The sequence below is a fragment of the Stegostoma tigrinum genome, chromosome 7, assembly GCF_030684315.1.
Source record: "Stegostoma tigrinum isolate sSteTig4 chromosome 7, sSteTig4.hap1, whole genome shotgun sequence".
Classification (NCBI taxonomy): domain Eukaryota; kingdom Metazoa; phylum Chordata; class Chondrichthyes; order Orectolobiformes; family Stegostomatidae; genus Stegostoma; species Stegostoma tigrinum.
The window spans coordinates 74,096,981-74,121,241 of NC_081360.1; the positions used below are offsets into that span (position 1 = coordinate 74,096,981).

The following is a 24,261-nucleotide window of genomic DNA, read 5'->3' on the forward strand; positions in this document are numbered from 1 at the left end:
TGTGCTCTGTAAATGAGGAAGAAAAGTCTTGAGCCACACATCAGTAGTGGTCACCTCATAGCTGGTGAAAAATAATGAAGAGGAAAGGTATGGCCTTTTCATTTTAATGCGGGCATTTCATAAGGAAAGAAGGAAAATTGCCTCTGTGTCTATCCCACTTCTGTAAATTAAACAAATTAAAGCAATTAAGCACAGTTGACAAATCTGATCGGAATCAAGTGAATTATCAATGTTGTACCAATTATTGGATAATAAAATGTGAGGCTGGATGAACACAGCAGGCCAAGTAGCATCTCAGGAGCACAAAAGCTGACGTTTTGGGCCTAGACCCTTGATCCTTTCTGATGAAGGGTCTAGGCCCGAAATGTCAGCTTTTGTGCTCCTGAGATGCTGCTTGGCCTGCTGTGTTCATTCAGCCTCACATTTTATTATCTTGGAATTCTCCAGCATCTGCACTTCCCATTATCTCTTGTACCAATTATTGTCTGCTTTACCAAAATGCTAAAAAGTCAACTTTGTTGTCTAATATCTCCACTGAGTTTTCCAGTGATTTTGTATGTCTTTTAAAAATAATTTTGCAGTTTAGATGTAGAGAACAATGCATACTAATCATAAATTTCTTAACTTTTATGTACTGTAAAGAAACTTGGACATGTTTCAATGGTAATTAACATTAAAGAGCTCACTGCCCTTATATTGCCCAGAGGATTAAAAATCCCTGAATATTAAATGGGCCTAATTCAGGACCTCCAACAAATAAATAGGCAAACTGAGGTAACAAGACCAGTTGAAGGCATCAGTAGATATTATATCACTATCATGCTGTGTATGGACATATTTGTGTGTGTTTTATACTTTGTTAAAAGCGTATCAGTCACTAACTCAATAATAGTAACACTTGCCTTGATCTGTATTTTAGATGGAAAGTTCATTTAAGCTTCGGGCTTTCAAACAATTTAAAGCATTTTATTACTTCTTTATGTTTTGCAATTTTAAATAAGACCAACAGCATAAATATATAAGGGATAAGAGAAGTATCACATGCTTAAAATGAGATGAAAAGTGAATAATTTTTGTTTTATTAAGTATAAAACAATTGGTAGAATTGGATTCTGGGATTCAGAATTTCCAGTTAGAGCCACAGAGTTGCCAGCCTGGTGAAGCCACCAAATAGGACTACTTACATGGCAAACAACATTAAGCAGCAAGTGATAGACTGAGTGAAGTGATCCAAAAACCAACAGATCATAGCTAAGAGATAGTAGGAACTGCTGATGCTGGAGAATCTGAGATAACATGGTGTGAAGCAGGCCAAGCAGCTTCAGAGGAGCAGGAAAGCTTGACGTTTCGGGTCGAGACCCTTCTTCAGAAATGGGGGAGGGGAAGGGGATTCTGAAAGAAATAGGGAGACAGGGGGAGGCCGATAGAAGATGGATAAAGGAGAAGATAGTGTGAGGGGAGACAGACGGTTCAAAGAGGCAGGGTTAGAGCCAGTGAGGGTGAATGTAGGTGGGGTGTTAGAGGGGGGACAGGTCAGTCCAGGGAAGACGGACAGGTTGGGGGTGGGATGAGGATAGTGGGTAGGGGATGGGAGTGGGCTTGAGGTGGGAGGAATAGTTAGGGAGGCGGGGACAAGCTGGGTTGGTTTTGGCATGTGGTCGGGGGAGGGGTGATTTTGAAGCTTGTGAAATCCACATTGATACCATTGGGCTGCAGGGTTCCCAAGCGAAATATGAGATGCTGTTCTTGCATCTTTCAGGTGGCATCACTGTGGCAATGCAGGAGGCCCAGGATGGACATGTCATCCGAGGAGTTGGGGGGGAATTGAAATGGTTCACGACTGGGAGGGGTAGTTGTTTGTTGTGAACAGAGCATAGGTGTTCTGCAAAACGGTCTCCAAGCCTCCGTTTCGTTCCCCTGATGTAGAGGAGGCCACAACGGGAACAGCGGATACGGTATATCACATTGACAGATGTGCAGGTGAACGTCTGTTTGATGTGAAAAGTCTTCCTCGGGCCTGGGATGGAGGTGAGGCGGGAGGTGTAGGGGCAGGTGTAGCACTTGCTCCAGTTGCAGGGAAAAGTGCCGGGGGTGGTGGGGCTGGAGGGGAGTGTGGAGCGGACAAGGGAGTCACAGAGAGTGTGGTCCCTCCGGAAAGCACACGAAGGTGGGGAGGGAAAAATGTCTTTGGTGGTAGGGTCGGATTGTAGATTGCGTAAATGTTGGAGGATGATGCGTTGGATTTGGAGGTTGGTTGGGTGGTACGTGAGGATGAGAGGGATTCTGTTTTGGTTATCATTGCAAATAGTGGGTGTGAGGGATGAGTTGTGGGAAATGCGGGAGACACGGTCGAGGGCATTTTTGATCACTGTGGAGGGGAAGTTGTGGTTTTTGAAAAAAGAGGATATCAGGGATGTTCAGGAGTGGAATGCCTCATCTTGGGAGCAGATGTGGAGGAGGCGTTGGAATTGGGAATAGGGGATGGCATTTTTACAGGAAGGTGGATGAAAGGAGGAATATTCCAGGTGGTTGTGGGAGTCAGTAGGTTTAAAATGGATATCATTATCTAAGCTCTGCAGTCCTGCCACATCCAGTCATGAATGGTGGTGGATGATTAAACAACTCTTTGGAGCAGAAGCTCCACAAATATCCCCATCCTCATTGATAGAAGAGCCTAGCACATCAGTGCAAACGATAAGGCTGAACTTTCCCAGCAATCTTCAGCCAGAAGTGCTGAGTGGATGATCCATCTCGGCCTTCTCCAGTGATTCCCAGCATTACAGATACCAGTCTTCATCCAATTCGATTCACTCCACGAGATATCAAGAAACCGCTGGAGACACTAGATACCGCAAAGGCTACAAGCCCTGACAATATTCCATCAATAGTACGGAAGACTTGTGCTCCGGAACTTACCAATCCCCTGGCCAAGCTCTTCCAGTACAGTTACAACACTGGCATTGACCTGACAATGTGGAAAATTACCCAAGCATGTCCTGTACTTAAAAAGCAGGACAAATCCAACCCGGCCAATTATGGCACCATCAGTCTACTGTCGATCTTCAATACAGTGATGGAAGGTGTCATTAACAGCGCTATCAAGCAGCACCTGCTCAGCAATAACCTGCTCAGTGACACACAGTTTAGGTTCTGCCAGGGCCACTCGGCTCCTTACCTCATTACAGCCTCAGTATGAAAAAGGACAAAAGATCTGAATGTCAGAGGTGAGGTGAGGTGAGAGTAACAGCCCTTGACATCAAGGCCGCATTTGACCAAGTGTGGCACTGCCGATCCCTAGAAAAACTGGAAGCAATGGATATCGGGGGAAAACTGTCCGCTGTCCTTCATTTTCGCGAGGAGAGCGAGAGAGCCAGACAGAGAGAGCATTAGGAGGCTGCCGGGAAGTTAACGTCTTTTTTACCACTTTAAAAAGCTTACCTCGAGCGGGAGCGGTCTTCATTTATTTGGGCAGCGGCTGAACCCAAGACACTACACGTGTAGTGTCTCCCACCCGCCCTCCTCCTCTAACCAAAAAAAAAGACTCGGTGGTGTGTAGATAAGGTAAGGCTTTTTCTATTTCACGTTTCTTTATATATATTGTGTGATTGCCAAAAACCTTTTGGTTCCTTTTTCATTTATCTAAGTTCAGTTTAATAATGTCAGGAGATCTCACACCCGTGTTGTGCTCCTCTTGCTCAATGTGGGAGCTCAGGGACAGGGCTGATGTCCCTGACTCCTTCACACGCAGGAGGTGTGTCTAGCTGCAGCTCTTGTTAGACCGCATGACGGCTCTGGAGCTGCGGATGGACTCACTTTGGAGCATACGCGATGCTGAAGGGGTCGTGGATAGGACGTTTAGCACTGGTCACACTGCAGATTAGGATTGCTGAGGGAGATAGCGAATGGGTGACCAAAAGGCAGAGGAAGAGTAGGAAGGCAGTGCAGATGTCCCCTGCGGTCATCTCCCTCCAAAACAGGTATTCCATTTTGAATACTGTTGGGAGAGATGGCTCACCAGAGGAAGGCAGCAGTAGCCAGGTTCATGGGTGGCTGGTTCTGCTGTACAGAAGGGCGGGAAAAAGAGTTGAAGTGATATAGCCATTGGGGATTCAATTGTAACGGGAGTAGATAGGTGGTTCTGCGGTCGAAAACGAGACTCCCGAATGGTATGTTGCCTCCCAGGTGCACGGGTCAGGGATGTCTCCGATCGGCTGCAGAACATTCTGAAGGGGGAGGATGAACAGCCTGTTGTCGTGGTGCATATAGGTACCAATGATATAGGCAGAAAACGGGATGAGGTCCTACAAGGAAAATTTAGGGAGTTAGAAGCCAAGTTAAAAAGTAGGACCTCAAAAGGTCATAATCTCAGGTTTGTAACCAGTGCCACGTGCTAGTCAGTGCAGGAATGAAAGGATAGCTTGGATGAATGCGTGGCTTGAGAGATAGTGTAGGAAGGAGGGGTTCAGATGTTTGGGACATTGGAACCGGTTCTGGGGAAGGTGGGACTATTACAAATTGGACGGTTTACACCTGAACTGGACTGGAACCAATGTCCTTGGGGGTGCTTTTGCTAATGCTGTCGGGGAGGGTTTAAACTAATGTGGCAGGGGGATGGGAACCAAATATTGGACAGAAAAGAGGTAGAAACGAAAGCCTGTAGGGAACTAGATAATGGAGTCAGTGTGACTAAAGGGAATAGTAGTCGGGGAGCAGATGATGAACACAAAGGGACAAGTGGCCTGAGGCGCATTTTTTTTAATGCGAGATGTGTAGTAGATAAGGCAGATGAACTTAGGGCCTGGATCGGTACCTGGAAGTATGATGTTACTGCGATTACTGAGACTTGGTTAAGGGAAGGGCATGATTGACAACTAGTTGTCTCAGGATATCGATGCTTCAGGCGGGATAGAGAGGGAGGTAGAAGGGGTGGAGGAGTTGCAGTAATGGTCAAAGACGATATCACAGCCTCACTGAAGGAGGGCCCCATGGAGGACTCAAGCAGTGAGGCAATCTGGGTAGAACTCAGAAATAGGAAGGATTCAGTAACAATGTTGGGGCTGTACTACAGGTCTCCCAACAGCGAGCGTGAGATAGAGGTACAAATATGTAAACAGATAATGGAAAGGTGTAGGAGAAACAGGGTGGTGGTGATGGGAGATTTTAATTTTCCCAACATTGACTGGGATTCACTTAGTGTTAGGGGTCAAGATGGAGCAGAATTTGTAAGGTGTGTCCAGGAGGGTTTTCTAGAGCAGTATGTATGTAGTCTAACTGGGAAGGGGCCATACTGGACCTGGTGCTGGGGTATGAACCCAGCCAGGTGGTTGATATTACAGTAGGGGACTACTTTGGAAATAGCGACCACAATTCCGTAAGTTTTACAATACTCATGGACAAGGATAGAAGTGGTCCTAAAGGAAGAGTACTCAACTGGGGGAAGGCCGACTATACCAAGATTCGGCAGGATCTGAGGAATGCAGATTGGGAGAAACTGTTTGAAGGTAAATCCACATTGGATATGTGGGAGGCTTTTAAGGAGAGGTTGATTAGCGTGCAGGAGAGGCATTTTCCTTTGAAAATGAGGAATAGAAAAGGCAAGGTTAGGGAACCATGGATGACAGGTGAAATTGTGAGACTAGCCAAGAAAAAAAAGGAAGCATACATGAGGTCTAGGCGACTGAAGACAGACGAAGCTTTGCAAGAATATCGGGAATGTAGAGCGAATCTGAAAAAAGGATGAAGAGGGCTAAGAGAAGACATGAGATATTGCTGGCAAACATGGTTAAGGAAAATCCCAAAGCCTTTTATTCATATATAAAGAGCAAGAGGGTAACTAGAGAAAGGATTGGCCCACTTAAAGACAAAGAAGGAAAGTTATGAGCTGATTCAGAGAAAATGGGTGACATTCTTAATGAGTACTTTGCATCGGTATTCACCAAGGAGAGGGACATGACAGATGTTGAGGTTAGCAATAGATGTTTGCTTACTCTAGGGCAAGTTGATATAAGGAAGGAGGAAGTGTCAGGTATCCTAAAAGACATTAAGGTGGACAAGTCCCCAGGTCTGGATGGGATCTATCCCAGGTTACTGAGGGAAGCGAGAGAGGAAATAGCCGGGGCCCTAACAGATATCTTTGCAGCGTCCTTAGACACGGGTGAGGTCCCAGAGGACTGGAGACTTGCTAATGTTGTCCCCTTGTTTAAGAAGGGTAACAAGGATAATCCAGGCAATTATCGACCGGTGAGCCTGACATCAGTGGTAGGGAAGCTACTGCAGAAGATACAAAGGGATTGGATCCATTACCATTTGGAAGAAAATGGCCTTATCAGTGATAGGCAACATGGTTTTGTGCAGGGAAGGTCATGTCTTACCAACTTAATAGAATTCTTTGAGGACGTGACAAAGTTGATTAATGAAGGAAAGGCTTTAGATGTCATATACATGGGCTTCAGTAAGGCGTTTGATAAGGTTCCCCATGGCCGGCTGATGGAGAAAGTGAAGTCACATGGGGCCCAGGGTGTGCTAGCTAGATGGATAAAAAACTGGCTAGGCAACAGGAGACAGAGGGTAGTAGTAGGAGGGAGTTTTTCAAATTGGAAACCTGTGACCAGTAGTGTTCCACAGGGATCTGTGCTGGGACCACTGTTGTTTGTGATATCTGTAAATGATTTGGAGGAAGGTATAGGTGGTCTGATCAGCAAGTTTGCTAATGTCACTAAGATTGGTGGAGTAGCTGATAGTGAAGGGGACTGTCAGAGATTACAGCAGAATATAGATAGACTGGAGAGTTGGACAGATAAATGGCAGATGGAGTTCAATCGGGGCAAATGCGAGGTGATGCATTTTGGAAGATCAAATTCAAGGGTGAACTATACAGTGAATGGAAAAGTCCTAGGGAAAATTAATGAACAGAGAGATCTGGGTGTTCAGGTCCATTGTTCCCTGAAGGTGACAACGCAGGTCAATAGGGTGGTCAAAAAGGCTTATGGCATGCTTTCCTTCATTGGGCGGGGTATTGAGTACAGGAGTTGGCAGGTCATGTTGCAGTTGTATAGGACTTTGGTTCGGCCACATTTGGAGTACTGTGTGCAGTTCTGGTCACCACATTACCAAAAAGATGTGGATGCTTTAGAGAGGGTGCAGAGGAGGTTCACCAGGATGTTGCCTGGTATGGAGGGTGCTAGCTATGAAGAGCGGTTGAGTAGATTAGGATTATTTTCATTAGAAAGACGGAGATTGAGGGGCGACCTGGTTGAGGTCTACAAAATCATGAGGGGTATAGACAGGGTGGATAGCAAAAAGCTTTTTCCCAGAGTGGGGGACTCAATTACGAGGGGTCATGAGTTCAAAGTGAGAGGAGGAAAGTTTAAGGGAGATATGTGTGGAAAGTTCTTTACACAGAGGGTGGTGGGTGCCTGGAACACGTTGCCAGCAGAGGTGGTGGACGCAGACACGTTAGCGTCTTTTAAGACTTATTTGGACAGGTACATGGATGGGCAGGGAGCAAATGGACACAAACTGTTAGAAAATAGATGACAGGTTAGACAGAGGATCTTGATCGGCGCAGGCTTGGAGGGCTGAAGGACCTGTTCCTGTGCTGTAGGTTTCTTTGTTCTTTGTTCTTTGTTCTTGGCTGGAGTCATACCTGACACATAGGAAGACGGTTGTGGTTGTTGGAGGTCAATCATCTCAGCGACAGGGCATCTCTTCAGGAGTTCATCAGGGTAGTGTCCTCGGCCCAATCATCTTCAGCTGCTTCGTCATTGACTTTGTCTCCATGATAAGGTCAGAAGTGGGATGTTCACAATGTTTGCACAATGTACAGCACCGTTCACAATTCCTCAGACACTGAAGCAGTCCATTTCCAAATGCAACAAGATCTAGACAATACCCAGGCTTGGGCTGACAAGTGGCAAGTAACATTTGCACCACACAAATGCCAGGCTATGACCATCATCAACAAGAGACAATCTAACCATCACCCCTTGACATTTAAAAGTGTTACCATCACTGAATGCCCCACTGCCAATGTCCTGGGAGTTATCATTGATCAGAAATTCAACTGGAATCACACACAAACACAGTGGCTACAAGAGCAGGCCAGAAGATCGGAATACTGTGGCGAGTAACTCACCTCCTGACTCCCCAAAGCCTGTCCACCATCTACGAGGCAAAAGTCAGGAGTGTGATGGAATATTCTCCACTTGCCTGGATGAGTGCAGCCCCAACAACACTCAAGAAGCTTGACACCATCCAGGACAAAGCAACCCGCTTGATTGGTATCACATCCACAAGCATTCACTCCCTCCACCACTGAGATCAGTAGCACCTGTGTGCACTGTCTATAAGAGGCACTGCAGAAATCCACCAAAGATGCTCAGACAGCACATTCCAAACCCACAATCCCTTCCATCTCGAAGGACAGGGCAATAGGTATATGGAAATACCACAACCTCCAAACCACTCACCATCCCAATTTGGAAATATGTCGCCATTCCTTCACTGTCATTGGGACAAAACCCTGAAATTCTCCCCCTGACGGCATTGTGCGTCAACCTACAGCAGGAGGACTGCAGTGGTTCATGAAGGCTGATTGTGGATGATCAGCCATGATCATAATGAATGGTGGTGCTGGCTCGAAGGGCTGAATGGCCTACTCCAGCACTTATTGTCTATTGTCTACTGTCTATAAGGCACGAAAGGCCAGATGGCCTACTCCTGCTAATGGCCCTTGTGTTCTCAGGCAACTCACAATGACCTTCTCAAGACAATTATGATGGGAAATAAATGCTAGACAAACAGAGACATCCCCATCCCACAAAATGAATAATTTTTTCAAAAGACATACAGCATGGAAACTGACCCAACTCCTCCTGGCTGACAAGTTCTCCTAAACTGAGCTAGTCCTATTTTCCTGCATTTGGTCCATATCCCGCTTTCCTATCCACGTACCTGTCCAAATATCTTTTCGATGTTGTAATTGTACTTGCCTCTACCAGCTCCTCTGGCAGCTTGTTTCATGCATGTACCAGCTTCTTGTGTCAAAAAATTGTCCCGCAGGCCCCTTTTAAATCTTTCCCCTCTCATTTTAAACCTCTAGTTTTGGACTCCCCAGCCCTGGGGAAAAGACCTTCACTTGTCACCTTACATATGCCCCTTATGATGTTATAAACTTCTACAAAATCACCCCTCAGCCTCTTATGCTCCAGGGAGCCAAGTCCCATGCTATCCATCCTCTCTTCCTTATAAATCAAACCCTTCAATCTCAGTAACATTTTGTACACATTACTTGCACCCTTTCCAGTAGGCTCCAGCTGCATCCACTTCACCATGTATGTGCAATCCCTTAACACACCCATCTGCCATGAGGGTGGATTCAAAGCTCACTGATTCTTCCTGGACAAAAAAAAGGCCTGAACCATCTCCATCTTTTCCTTCACATGACCGAGATTGTCCTCACTTTTAGCAACTTCTCCTTTAGCTCCAATCGGTTTCTTCAGGTCAAAGGGGTGGCCAGGGTACCTGCATGGGCCCCAGTTATGCCTGTCCTCTGTATGATGTGGAGAATATTCCTTGTTTCAGTCCTGTCTGGGTCCCATCCCACAACTCTTTCTCCATTATATTGATGACATTGTCAGTGTTGTTTCCCTCTCTTATCTGGAATTGGAAAAAAAATATCACTTTTGCTTCTAATTTCCACCCTGCTCATGGCTTCACCTTGTCCATCTCTGACTTTTGTCACTCCTTCCTTTGCATCTCTCATCCTGTTTCTGGGGATAGGCTGGGCACTAATATTGCGTATTAACCCACTGACACTCCCTGTAACCTGGATTACGTATCTTCACACCCTGCTTCCTGTAAAGGCTCCATACCATTCTCCCAATTTCTCTATCTCTGTTGTACAAGGGGGACATCCAAAATATCCAAGATAATAAAATGTGAGGCTGGATGAACACAGCAGGCCAAGCAGTATCTCGGGAGCACAAAAGCTGACGTTTCGGGCCTAGACCCTTCATCAGCATCTGCAGTTCCCACTATCTCCATCCAAAATATCCATCTTCTTCCTCAACCAAGGATTCCCAAGAGCCGTGGTTGATAGGACTCCCAGTATGGCCAACCCTTCTTTTGTACTTCTGCCCTTACCCCTTCTCTTCCCTCTCACAACAGTGATAGGATCTCCCTGTTGCTCACTTACCACCAACCAGAATCCACAACCAAAGGATTAGTAGCTACCATTTCCACCACCTCCAGTGGGCCCATTCCAGGAAGAAAACACATCACTTTCTGATTGGGGATCCTGTAGCCTTCAGGGCTCTATTTTGAGCTCAATAATTTTAGGGTCTGAGTGCCTTCTTTTATGTCCTTTTCCCAAACCCTATACACCAGTCCATGTCATCACGTGGATTGCCAGCACAACGAAACCATTGTTAGTGTTCATGGTCTCCATTATCAGCGATTGATGCCCCCAGGCTGACCATTATCCACTCCTTTGTCGTCTCAAATGTGATTCTCTCTCTGGGCTTCATCTCTCCCTATCATTAACTCCTTCCCTGCTCAGTCCACCCTATCTTCAGCACGCACACCAAACTTTTCTGAGCTACAATCAGTTCTGAGGAAGCGTCACTTGACATGAAATGTTAACTCTGTTTCTGCCTAAGGATGCTGTCAGACCTGCTGAGTTTTTTCATTAATTTCTGCTTTTGTTAATGAAATTGATATCTTATATCACTGCTTCCTGCATAATCATCTGTTGTTATAGTCCAATGTGTCAAGTTCGAAGGGTGAACATTCCCTTCTCTTCACCTTTAATGCTTATGAAATCAACCAGTTTGGCTTATGGCACTGTTTGCATTTTACCAATGCTGAAATGTTTCTGGTGCCCTGGCCAATTTACAACGATTAAAACTGCATGTTTTAGTCACCTTGAGAAAACAAAAACCATCTTCCTCACAGGCCAGTCTAGAAATATTGACCTTTTCAATGAAAACCTTTTACAGCTGCCAGCTCAAACACAATTTTGAATATATAACTTCATGACATATGAAGGAGTTTGATTTACAGGCAGGGAGACATGTGTCAGTTCTAATTTAAGTTGCAGATGTACTTACCTTTCTGCTACTTCAACTGTGGGGACAAAAGAATGCCAACAAATCCATATTGCAGTGGAGATACAATAAGAAAGTATGAAAGGAATCTGTGTGCTGAACAGATATAGATCCCCCTCCTATTAATGACTTTTCAGGTAAATTTGTAAAAGAAAAAGATGTAGCACTGTACCAAATTCACACTACTTAACAACACCTCTGGGACTGAGCTCAATACCTGGTAACAGCTGAACACGTGTTATCCTCATATGCCAATAAAGTTTAAATGCTGCTGCCAAGACAGACATCCAATCTTCCTTTGTCACTGTCTGTTGGCAGCTATTAAAAATAGCGTACTGTGTGAAGTATTCGTTAATTGTTACTTCAGAATGCTTGTCAATTTAAAGAAATATTGTAACCATGATAATCTCACTGCAAAATATTCATTAGGAATTCTTTAATGCATGTTATTTCATCTGAAGTTTGTGTTGTTCTCTGCAGATATATAGCTTTGTAGCTCGAAACATTCACCATTGAATTGATCATGTTAAATGTGAAGATTCTGACCTACATTGTAAATGTAGAGGAAAAAATAGAACATTTGGAGAGGAAATTCACGAGGGCATAGCAATCAAATGCCATTAACTGGCATCTACCATAAGCATCACTTGTCGTTCCATTTCAAGCTCCTTTCTCAACCTGAATATCTAGCAGTATGGAAAAAGTCTGCACATCTCTCAGGAGATTATAATTATTTTCACATCCTGGAAGGTACTTCCACCAGAGACAACCTCGTATTTGTGAAAGCAGTAACTGGGTCTAAATTTGCATGTCAATGCATTAGTGACCAAGACATTATTTGAGCTGATCAGGTCTTAACCTTTTGTACACACGTTTTTCAATATTGTGACAGGGCTGCCAATTTCAACCGTGATAATGGGAACTGCAGATGCTGTAGAATCCAAGATAACAAAGTGTGGAGCTAGATGAACACAGCAGGCCAAGCAGCATCTCAGGAGCACAAAAACTGACGTTTCAGGCCTAGACCCTTCATCAGAGAGGGAGATGGAGAGAGGGAACTGGAATAAATAGGGAGAGAGGGGGAGGTGGGCCGAAGATGGAGAGAAAAGAATATAGGTAGAGAGGAGAGTATAGGTGAGGAGGTAGGGAGGGGATAGGTTAGTCCAGGGAAGACGGACAGGTCAAGGAGGTGGGATGACGTGGTAGGTAGGAAATGGAGGTGCGGCTTGAGGTGGGAGGAAGGGATGGGTGAGAGGAAGAACAGTTTTTCCATATCAAGCAGACGTTCACCTGCACATCTGCCAATGTGGTATATTGTATCCGTTGTACCCAGTGTGGCTTCCTCTACATCGGGGAAACCAAGCGGAGGCTTGGGGACCACTTTGCAGAACACCTCCGCTCGGTTTGCAACAAACAACTGCACCTCCCAGTCGTGAACCATTTTAACTCCCACTCCCATTGCTCAGACGACATGTCCATCATGGGTCTCCTGCAGTGCCACAATGATGCCACCCGAAGGTTGCAAGAACAGCAACTCATATTCCACTTGGGAACCCTGCAGCCCAATGGTATCAATGTGGACTTCACAAGCTTCAAAATCTCCCCTTTGCCCACTGCATCCCACAACCAGCCCAGTTCTTCCACTCCCCCCACTGCACCACAGAAACAACCCAGCTCGACCCCTCCCCCCACTGCATCCCAAAACCAGCCCAGCCTGTCTCCGCTTCTCTAACCTGTTCTTCCTCTCACCCATCCCTTCCTCCCACCTCAAGCCGCACCTCCATTTCCTACCTACCACCTCATCCCACCTCCTTGACCTGTCCGTCTTCCCTGGACTGACTATCCCCTCCCTACCTCGTCACCTATACTCTCCTGTCTACTTATCTTCTTTTCTCTCCATCTTCAGTCCGCCTCCCCCTCTCTCCCTATTTATTTCAGTTCCCTCTCCCCATCCCCCTGTCTGATGAAGGGTCTAGGCCTGAAATGTCAGCTTTTGTGCTCCTGAGATGCTGCTTGGCCTGCTGTGTTCATCTAGCTCCACACTTTGTTATCTTGTCAATTTGAACATACTGGCCTAATATCTTCATGTGCAAGTTATTATCAACAACTGACCAGTCATGTTCGATTTCCCTTCCAGAAAGCCCATCAGCTTCATTAACAGAAAATATTTCAGATTATAATGTTCAGCAACCATAAACATTGGCTAGTAGACACCGAAAAGGGAAAGGGGCTATGTCACTGTTATGAAAGGGACAAGATTCCTGACATTGTTATTAACGAAAAAGAGGCCCTGATAATCTACATGAAAATGTACAGGATACTAATTCCAGGAAGAATTTGCACAAGCAGGATGAAGAACTTACAGGTTTGTCATCCAAGAGCAAAGATGTAGAACTAAGCATTGCTGCCCTCCCGGAGAGAAAATTATCTTCACTTTGTGCTGTGAGTTTCCAATATATTATAAGATTCATTCTCCAGGAACTTACCATTATTCCTGGTAAGGTAGGCAGTTGTAGCAAAAAGGCAGGCTTGAGATCCTTCGGGAAGCAATAGATGATGATCTGATATGGTTTCTTAGGATCTCTGCTGAACACTAATATTATTATGCTTTAGTGTCACCAGGATTCTAGCAAAGCAGACCATTGTTTCCTGAAGGGACCCTGGTGCCTTGGTAAATCTGGAGTAGCACTGCATTACAAGCTGAGGTGCCCTGATTGTGATCATTTGCTGCATTATATTTAATTCAGCATATCATAGAGACTGCTCATAAAGGAAGAAGATTAAGTTGTACACTATCAGCAGATGTAGAGGAGCTGGAGGTCTGGGTTCACTGGGCAGCAACACAAGGTGACAGTATTTTTTCTGATGAGGGGTCTAGGTCCAAAACGTCAGCTTTTGTGCTCCTAAGATGCTGCTTAGCCTGCTGTGTTCATCCAGCTCCACACTTTGTTATCTTTGTGACAGTATGCTAGCTGTGTAACAAATACCTTTTTTTAACATCAATGTGACCAAAATCACCATGCATTTTTCATGAATGCCAGAACACTCATAATCTGCTTCTTGTTCATAACTACTATAGTTCCCATTTTTGGAAACATTCAGAAACATGCTTTCAGTTGCACAGAATATTTCTGTGAGATTGAGCAGTTGACACATTGTGATTAACTGCAATCTGAAAGTTCAATATCTGGCTCTCAGTTGAATTTAAATGTAAATACGTCTAAAACCTCTTTGATATGGTGCTGTATAAGACATGCTTTCTGCTGTCATAGAGTTGACCACCTACAGTCAGTTCATATAGAATTGATGGAATAATAGAAATTGATGCAGTGACAATTTTCCAGAGCTGAGTTCTGAATCCGATGGATGACTGAGAAACTGACGATGCCTTGTTGGGCTTGGCTGATTTTCAGGTGCTTGGGGTATCAGGCTGAAAGAAAAATACATAAGCTAATGGGGGTCTGAATACACTTGGATTATACCTCCTCTGAGAACAAATTTTGAAACGAGGTCTGACTGAAAACTTGTTACATTATATATGTTTCAAAAAAAAATCTACAGAGCCAAGAATAAGAGGAAAGCTCATGCTAACTCTTCAAATAGCGTCTGCTGGCCATAAGCAAGTCCCACAATGCAATCATTTTCTCCCTCCATACCTAACTGGGGATCCGGCAATGTGAGGGTCAAGATCACCAAAGGTATTGAGTTGGGAACAACATTCAATTTAATGCCATCTTTGCTCTCCTCAGTTTAGATAAATGCCATCAGCCCACTGCTTATACTGAGAGAGGAAACGGCACCAGATGGATTTTTATTCCTATAAGTCTTGCATATTAAATCTGAATATTAAGTAATTGAGGGAATGAGAGCTGCCTTATTTCAAAGAGAATGTATCATTTGTTATTTACATTTGCAAATTAGAAAGTTATCGGTTACTTTTTGCTGTTTCCAGTTGTGAGGCTTCTCAAGATCCCCTTTGCAGTTGCGTAACATTAGTTACTGTTGGACAAAATGACATCTTCATAAAGCATGATCATTCAGCAGTGATACAACTAATATTCATTAGGAACATCCCTATCAGGTATAATGAAATAATATTAACAGTGGCTTCTGTTACATTTCACCCAATTCTATCAAGTTTGTTAATGTGGTAGGGCTAAATTGCGTATAGATGTGAATTCATAACGCTTAATATGGAAATCGAGATAACTTCACAGATGCTTGTGTCCCTTCATCATATTACCCTATGTTTATACATGGAGAATCCTTGAAACTGATCCAGCTCCCTCAGAGCCAGTTCTCAGAGTGAACAGAACACTCCTGTTTATATCTGTCAGTCGGGGCTCCCTGACTGGACCAAATTAACAGCCCTAAACAGAAAACTTATAATCTATGAGGTCCTTATTACAGTTACTACAGAAATGAATATAAATGTGCTTCACAGACATAATCAATAAAATGTTGCCTTCTGATACATTTAACTAAGAAAAACAAGTGTTAGTTATATTTAGATCTGGTAACTTAGTATAGATATATTTTGTTAATACATTAAAGTGGTGCTGTTGGTTAAAGGAGGAGTTGGTATAAACTTAGAGGATTGCTTTATAGGGATAATGTATTCTGAGAATCTTGTTAATAACTGATTGAATATTTTCCATATTAGTTACTTATATATTACCCATCATCTACCTCATCAGTATTCAATTTAAGTTTCTCAAGAACCACTTTGAGCTAGATCTCATCGAAATCTGAAATCAGACAAGGATATAAGAATGAATTCCAGAAGTAGAGGGTTGCTTTTTGGACTGGAGGCCAGGTATGAGGAAATGTCCGCAGACCCGAAATTTTAACACTAATTTCTCTTCACAGAAGCTGCCAGATCCACTGAGCTTTTCCAGCAACTTCTGCTTTTGTTCCTGATTTACAGCATCTGCAGTTCTTTTGTTGTTCAGCAGAGATCGGTTCTCGTGCCTCTTTTGCTTGTTATTTGTATAAATGATTTGGATGACATTATAGAAGACATGGTTAGTAAGTTTGCAGATGACACCAAAATTAGTGACACAGTAGACAATGAAGAAGGTTTTCAAGATTAAAGAGGGATCTTGATCAACTGGGCCAATGGGCTGAAAATGGCAGATGGAGTTCATACTGGATAAATGGAAGTTATTACATTTTGATACAGCAAACAAGAGTAGTGCTTATACAATTAATGATAAGGCCTTGAGTAGTGTTGTAGAACAGAGAGACCTAGGGGTGCGGGTATATAATTCGATGTAGTTTGCATCACATATGGACAGGATGGGTAAAAAGGTGTTTAGCACACTTGCTTTCATTGCTCAGTCATTTGAGCATAGAAGTTGGGAAGTCATGTTGACATTCTATAGGACATTGGTAAGGCCTCTTCTGGAATAATGTGTCCATTTCTGGTCACCCAATTGTAGGAAAGATATTGTCAAGCTGGAGAAGGTTCAGGGTAGATTTATCACAATGTTGCCAGATATGAAATTTGAGTTATAAAGAAAGGCTATCTAGGCTAGGAATTTTTTTTTAAAATGGGAGCATATGAAGTTAAGAAGCGACGTAATAGAAGTTTTTAAAGTAATAAGAGGTATAGATAGAGTTAATGGTAGTTGTCTTTTCCCTAAGATGGGAGATATCCAGACAAGGATGCACATTTTTTAGTGAGAGGAGAGAGATTAAAAAAAAGACATGAGGCATTCTTTTTACACAGAGGAAGTGGTAGATTTGGGTATGATCACAATGTTTAAAAAGCATGGAATAAGTTCATGAAAAGGAAAGGTTTGAAGAGATATGGGCCAGGAGCAGGCAGGCGGGACTGGTTTAGTTTGGAATTATGTTCAGGTGGATTGAAGGGTCTGTTTCCATGCTGTATGATGCTATGAGAGCTAAACATAATTGTCATCAAGGCAAAGGCAACATTTGACTGAATATGACACCAAGGAATGATTGTGAAACTAAAGTCAATGAGGAGTCAAAGGGAAACTCCTCCCATAACTGAAGGCATTCTGGAGGAAATGGAATCTATATGGTGGTTAGAGGCTAATCATTATTGCTCTAAACATCAATGATTCAGTGAAGCATTTTTTATGTATTGCAGGATCGTACATCCTCTATATCAAGCTTAAAAGCAATGGGTTCACCAGCATCTTCACGGTATTCATGTTCACAATTCATCTGGTAATGTGTGCAAGGGGATTAGGTTATCATCCAGAGTCGGGAAAACAAATGCCTGACCGAAAATGGGACGTTGGTAATTGAACAGTCAATTTCAGAGTCCTTGTCTTTATACTGTATTTGAAATCCTTTAATGTTTTATTTTGATTGCTGTTTGGCTGGCAGCATTCAGAATGAGAGATTCCTTGTTTTCTTTTCCATTTGACTGGTTGGTTTCTAGATCTCAGTGTGTGAAAAGGATCCATTTACCTGCAACACAGGGGTGATTAGTCAGCAGTCCTTCAAATCTGACCTTCATGGCACATTAGTACTTAAACCCAAGCTAATGCACTGGCACACGCTTATTCACTAACACATGTTCTTCTACTGGCAGAATTTCCTCTACTACACAGACAAGTTTGTAATTGATATTTAACTCCTTTATTGGTATATTCCTGGAAGGGTAAGCTATTTAAAAATGTCTAAAGGATTTTTTTTCTACTGAGAGAGGGATGGCAGTCAGCTCTCATGATCCCTCCTGTTAAGAAGTCTCTTTGTCTATTTGAAATTTCCCTGACAAGTATGAAATTCCATAGATCCCACACAAGACTTTGTCAGACAACAATGCATTTATATCTGCAGTCTTGTTTTATTATAGCAGTCCTGTTTTGAAAAACACATTTTGGAATTAAAGGTTAAACAGGTCCATAATATTTCATGACACCCTCCACTGTGGTATATGCTACATTGTAGAAATATCATTATGTCAAAGTTACATGCCATCTTGATTTGGAAATATATGCCTGGTAATTGGGTCAAAAACTTATAATTCCAGGCTGGCACCGATATGGTAACACTATCTCCACACGAACTATAACAGTGCAAGGAGAAGACTCATTTCCACATCCACGAGGCCACAAAGTATAAATGAGTTCTGCCCGCCCTATTTAAATTTTAAATTGTAGAAGATTTAAAAATATTCTTTTCATACCATTGTGCAAAATCCTGGATATAATTTTGTGAATCATTTAATGCAGGTGACAAACAAAGATCTAGTCATAACAACCAGCTGAAAAAGCATCCAAGGTAAATTAAGTAAGCTCTTTTAAAGTGGGTCTTGCCAATTGCAATTTTTTTCACATTTTGGTGTAAATGACAGTAGCTTATTAGCACACATGTTTGCCATTCTGAGTTTTACATAGCCCCAATCAGCATCAATAATGGATCTTTAATCCCACTTCTTTGTGCTGATGAGATTACCTCCATTTGCAATCCATTTCAATCAATGAGTTAGTTGACGTTTACTATGCTATCTCCAAATAAGGCTGAACAGTCAATATATATTGCTGCAATCTCACACTTCACATGAGACGAAAAAATGAGAATTAGGTGTAGGAATTTAGTAAGGATAATTTCTGATAGATTGAAAATAAAATGTAATGGAAAATAACACTGTAAGAGTAATTATATTTCAAAAGATTTTGAGTAAAGTATTCTCTGCAGGGAATTATGAATTATTGAAAAAAGTACATCATTGTTAATAAGAAAATCAGTCTTTCTCAATTTTGATTATGATTTGGGAAATGCTTCCTACTGACCTGTTAAATCTGGTTTAAGGATTATGTTAAATTTGTAATCATCATAAATACTGCAAAATAAAAATGAGTTTCTTTAATCAGTTAATGAGTGTATAATGACACATTTTTGAAAAATGCTTGATAATGTTAAAAATTACTTTGAATTCATTTTCAGAAAAAGTAATTTGTCTTTAATTGTTCCCTCCGTGTAAGTAACCATTGCTGTCATAGTCCCTTCAGCAGATGTTTGTCGGTGGAATCCACAGCTGTTAAAAATTGTTCTGAAAAATGTGACAGGAGGAAGATTTATTTTTTTGCATTTACAGTTCTTTCCGCCAGGAATATGTGAGCTTTTTAGGGAATGGAGAGTATAGATTAGAAGTTATTCCTTGGGTTAAATGGATGACAGTGTCATGTTGTGTATTGCTTTATGATTAGTTTGCGGGAATTGGCTTGTTCCTCTAATGACTTTATAATGGATACGCTGATACTAATGCATTAGTCTAATGTGTCAACCTGCTGCTACAAGCAGAGTAATTTGTAAAATATAGTTTGTTTCAGCTAGAAGTTATTAAATTATTGAAGCTGCTGGGAGTATATACCAGCCTCTTAATGATTACTGTGCAGAAACCTTAAATATGAAGCTTTTTTCTTCTGAAGTAGGTCATCGTCAAAATGATAGCTAATACTTTGAACTCTTTTAATATACCTTCACTTTGAGGGCAATGAGGTGACATATTAAAGCTAGGGACTGTTTCTTACCTTGGTGTCCACCATAATTATACCAGGAAGCAGGGATTGTGCAACGTGAAAGGTCGGATGCTGCGTATTCGGTGAGTCGAGTGAAGTCCTTAAGTGGTTAACTTATTGTGCCACTGGGACTTTACTGGTGGCAGGAAAGATCCAATTCAAGCAGCCAAGTTTCACCCCTGCGCTCCTTGTAGGGACTGAACAAGATGCAACACCTTTTCCTACCAGGTTATAACCATCCAGCAGGATTCCCCATTCCCGTTCAATTGGCAAGTAAATCTATAAGTTTGGACTTCCTGTTGCTAAGGGGCAAAAGCCTCACCTTACCTCATCTGCCATTGAGTTCCGATGCCCCGACCTTTTAGCTGAATTAAAGTGCCTGCAATATATAAATTCCAGTCTGTCCTCTTCAAAATAGCTTTTAAATGCTGACAAGTTTTATTAATTTTATACCACCCCTTTTCTAAATGTTATGCATTTGTGATCATCATTATAATGTGCTCTCATGTGAGAATTAAATTGTCGTGAAATTAGATGTAATTAGAAAAGTTATTTCACAAATAGCTGAAGCAAATTGAACATGAAACTAAAGTTATGATCCAAAAACATCTTATTTATCAGTTCCAGCATGAGACACACCGAAACTCATTGCTGCCTTTGTTGCCTTTATTCTTTCTGTCATCATTTAAACCAAGTTTAGATTATCGCCTAAATACTATAATTCTCTGTTGAGGATTATCAAAACCTGATTCCTTCCTTTCAACACCCTAGTGTTTAACATTTTTACTTGCCTTGAAAACTGAGTAACAGTATTGTTCATCCCACTTTGCTCTGAGGAGAGGAAGAGTTAACCACACAGCCTGCGATTAGAGGGATCTGTGAGTTACATTATGTAGGTATGGTAGATTCCTATTCTGGAAAGATATTGTTTAATTATCAAATTTATTGCATTAAGTTTCACAGCCTTTGGTGAGATCTGTGCTTAGGTGAGATTTATGTTACTTCAGAATATGATTAGAATCATAAATTTACAGTGCAAGAAGAGGCTATTCTGTCCAAAGTGTATATACCAGGGAGCTGAAAAAGCTTCCTACTTAATTCTATCCCACTATCCTTTTCTCATGCCTTATTAATTCTTTTAACATTTCCAAATGCTTAAGCAACCACTTACTGGGGGCATAACCAATTTACCAATTCTTGTTCTAACTGAGGGTATCCAAAATTACTTGACCTCACCTCCTACTCAAAATGTTGTAAATGCCTTAAAAATGATATATTTGATATAGTCCTCGGGGGCTATATGGACTTATAGTTTGTGGTTTATTATATAAAAATAGCAAAATCCCATGAGATCTTCCACAGAAGAATTTGCTGTAATTTTAATTAGCCGAAGATGTCTCATTTTTCTGCTTAGTTCCACATTTCTGTCGGTGAGATAATATATAGCTTGTCCAAGAATGGAGACTTGAGTTGACCAACAACAGCTTTGTTTGTCTTTTATTTAGAGGAAAGAGCTTAGATGATATTTTCTCTTCATTTATGCAGGTTTCCAAAAATATATGTGTTTTAAAATTCCATGCTTCTGGCCTAATTATATTGACAGTGTTTGTTTATTGGAACAGGAGAAAAGCTTTATAATTAGCAGCTAAAAACATAGAAGTAAAATCATCAAATACTTTGAAGCAGGCAGTAAATCATATTGAGAATACAAATGTATAATGAGACATAATAAAGTGAGTGCTCATCCACAATAAACTTATGATTCTGCTCTAATTAGGAAAACACAATAAGTTTTGTTCTACCTAAGTGTTTTAATTGCCACATTTGTGTCTCCTGTGATTTTGTCTGTTTTCACTCTGCTGTGTGATTTGTAAATGGATTATTTTTATAAGATAACAAGCATACATACATGATTGGCAGGTACATATATATGTACATGTAAGTGGGACTTTCTGGTCCAAAAGGAGTCAAGATGAAAGATGGGCAGGGGAAGTTTAACTGGTGGATGTCCAAAATTCAAAAGCTTCAGGGTGAGATAAATTTTTCTGCTGAAGTTCTCCAAACTTGAATGTTGGTCAACATTCCAGTCTGCAGATGTCAAGAAGCTTATCTACATGGATTTCATTATGGATCTCATCAAAACACAATGCAGAAGAATTAAATGCTCTGTCCCAATGAAGTTCCACCTAATCAAACAGGACACACCTTCACAAAGCCAACTACATGTAAAGGTTCAACTTGACTTCTTCTTCCAGGACTCCAGCATATGTTCATGCTGTACTGTTTATACAGTTAGGTGGTTTTAAATCAAGGTCAATGAATGAGTTTTCCATGTGGCACCGGGCAGGGTTGGGCAAAAGCAGCACAAGGGAGAAAAGTTCACTGAGGATAGGAGGAGCATTGAGGAAAAAATGACCTGGGAAGGATGAGGCTCTGTCCTGGAAAGACAAAACATTGTCCAGAAAGCGCAAGGGTGAAAATAGCAGCGTGTTTTCGTCCTGTCCTCGGTTGTTGGAGTTGACGATTGGGAAAATAGAGCTAATGTTTCAAATTTCTGGCTCATTGAAGGGCAATCCCATTAATTATGAATCCAATGGATGGAGAACCATGATCAGCTGTGTTCTACTTGCAATAAAAGGAATTCACCCCAGAAGTCATGGTATCACAATGCAATGAGATCTCACATAGGCTTGGAACCACATTACATCATGGGCCGATTACCATCCATTGATGTAGGAGGCAGGGATGCAGCTGTGGAGGAGCAAGGAGAAATGCAAGCCTTAAGAAAACTAGGTGGAGGAGAGCAACAGCTTATGGGACTAAAACCTCTAATTTCTGGCTGAAAATGCAAGGAAAGCTATGGTGGGGGTTGGGGGGGGGAAGGTGTGGGGTTGTGGTTGGTTGCAGACCTGTTGTACCAAGGCAAAATTGCAATGGCTATGTTCCAAACTCACTGAGGGGAAGCTGATTATTGAGCCTGGGTAGTTGCATGCATATTTGTTAAGTAACCTGGGCAGTGTGCAGAGTTTCCATATACCAGATATGTTGTTTCAAGAATCTGCATTCTGGCTATGGAATTGTGGCTCCCTCTTCCGATTAGCCTTCACAATTAATGCCTCTGGCACTGCATGCATCACTATAGGCATTCCCTTCTGACCTGATATCTAATTTTTTTTTGTTTTGAATTTCAACAACTCTGTTCAATGTAAGTACCGAGGCAACATTTAAGAACAAAAACAAAGTTGGTGGTAAAGCTAAGGTCTGGCAGCACCTGTGAAGAAAAAAACATTATGGGTGCAGCGACCCTTCCTCAGAACTAATGGTGGCTGGGGAAACATCAGCTTATATGCAGCAAAAGGGAAGGGTGTGTTGAGATAGGGAGTAACTGATAGGATAGAGTCTAAAGAGAAAGAAGTACAGTTTGACAAAGAAGTTGAAAACAATCAGGCTGGAAGGGTGAATAGTTGATAATGAGGCCTATTAGTGATCAACAACAGGTGGTGTGTAATGGCAGGCTATGTGATAGCAAGGCCTGGTGTGTGGGGTAGAGTGCTGGGACGTGGGAGAGTTTAGGCCCTAAAATTATGGAACATTTAAAAAGCTCTATTTGGCACATTCACGCTATCCATACAATGCTGAGTCGAGACAGCTTGCAACAAGGCCCTACTCTATAATTATGCTATATAAATCGAAGCATAAAATTTGCATGCTGTTCATCTCCAATGGAACTAATCCCCAGTTGATTTTTACGGACTCAAAATGACAGTCAGAATTCAAAGTTTCCACCTTGATTCCTCCTTAACAAGTTGATACGCAGTCCATGCGTCTAAATGCACTTCAATGCCTTTATTTTTCCATTCAGTCTGCTATGAAAAGAAAGGCAGGAGGTTGCTGGGGCTCTGGCAGATATATTTTATACTTCCAAGAGCCAGATGATTGGAGGATAGTTAATGTGGCTCCTTTCTTCAAGTAGAACAGCAGAGATCAGCCAAGTAATTACAGGCCAGTTAGTCTGACATCATCGGCCGGAAAATCATTGGGAAAAATCTGACGGACTAGATTAATCAATACTTGGAAAGTCAGGGATTGACCAGGGACATTCAGAATGGATTTGTTAGAAGGAAATCCTGTCTGATTAATTTAACTGACTTTTTCAAAAATGTATTGATATGGGCCATGCAGTTGATGTGGTTTACATGGACTTCAGTTAGGCCTTTGGAAAGGTGCCACATGGAAAGACTGGTCCTAAAGGTGACAGCCTATGGGATCCAGACAAATTGGCAAATTGGATCCAAAACTAGCTTACAATTAGGAGGCAAAGAGTGATGGTGAAGGATTGTTTTTGTGATTGGAACCCTGTCACTAGTGGCGTACCACAGGGTTTGGCGCTGGCACCCTTGATGTTTGTTATGTACATTAACAACCTGAATATGAATGTAGAAGATGTAATTAATAAGTTTGTAGATAGCACAAAAACTGGTGATGTTGTTGATAATAAGGAAGATGGTCTCAGGTTACAGTCTGATATTGATCAGCTGGTAAATTGGGCAGAGTTAAGGCAGACGGAATTTAAACCCCGTAAGGGCAAGATGATGCATGTTGAGAGGTCTAATAATGGAAAGATATACAAGATGAGTGGTAGGAACCTAGGGAGT

The 24,261-nt window shown here is 42.0% G+C and overlaps 1 protein-coding gene across 4 annotated transcripts in view; it reads left to right on the forward strand.

The window, feature by feature from the left end:
• The window catches only part of thsd7ba (thrombospondin, type I, domain containing 7Ba), a 922,022-nt gene that overhangs the window by 647,466 nt on the left and 250,295 nt on the right, over positions 1-24,261 (forward strand). The gene's annotated exons all lie outside the window — the stretch shown is intronic.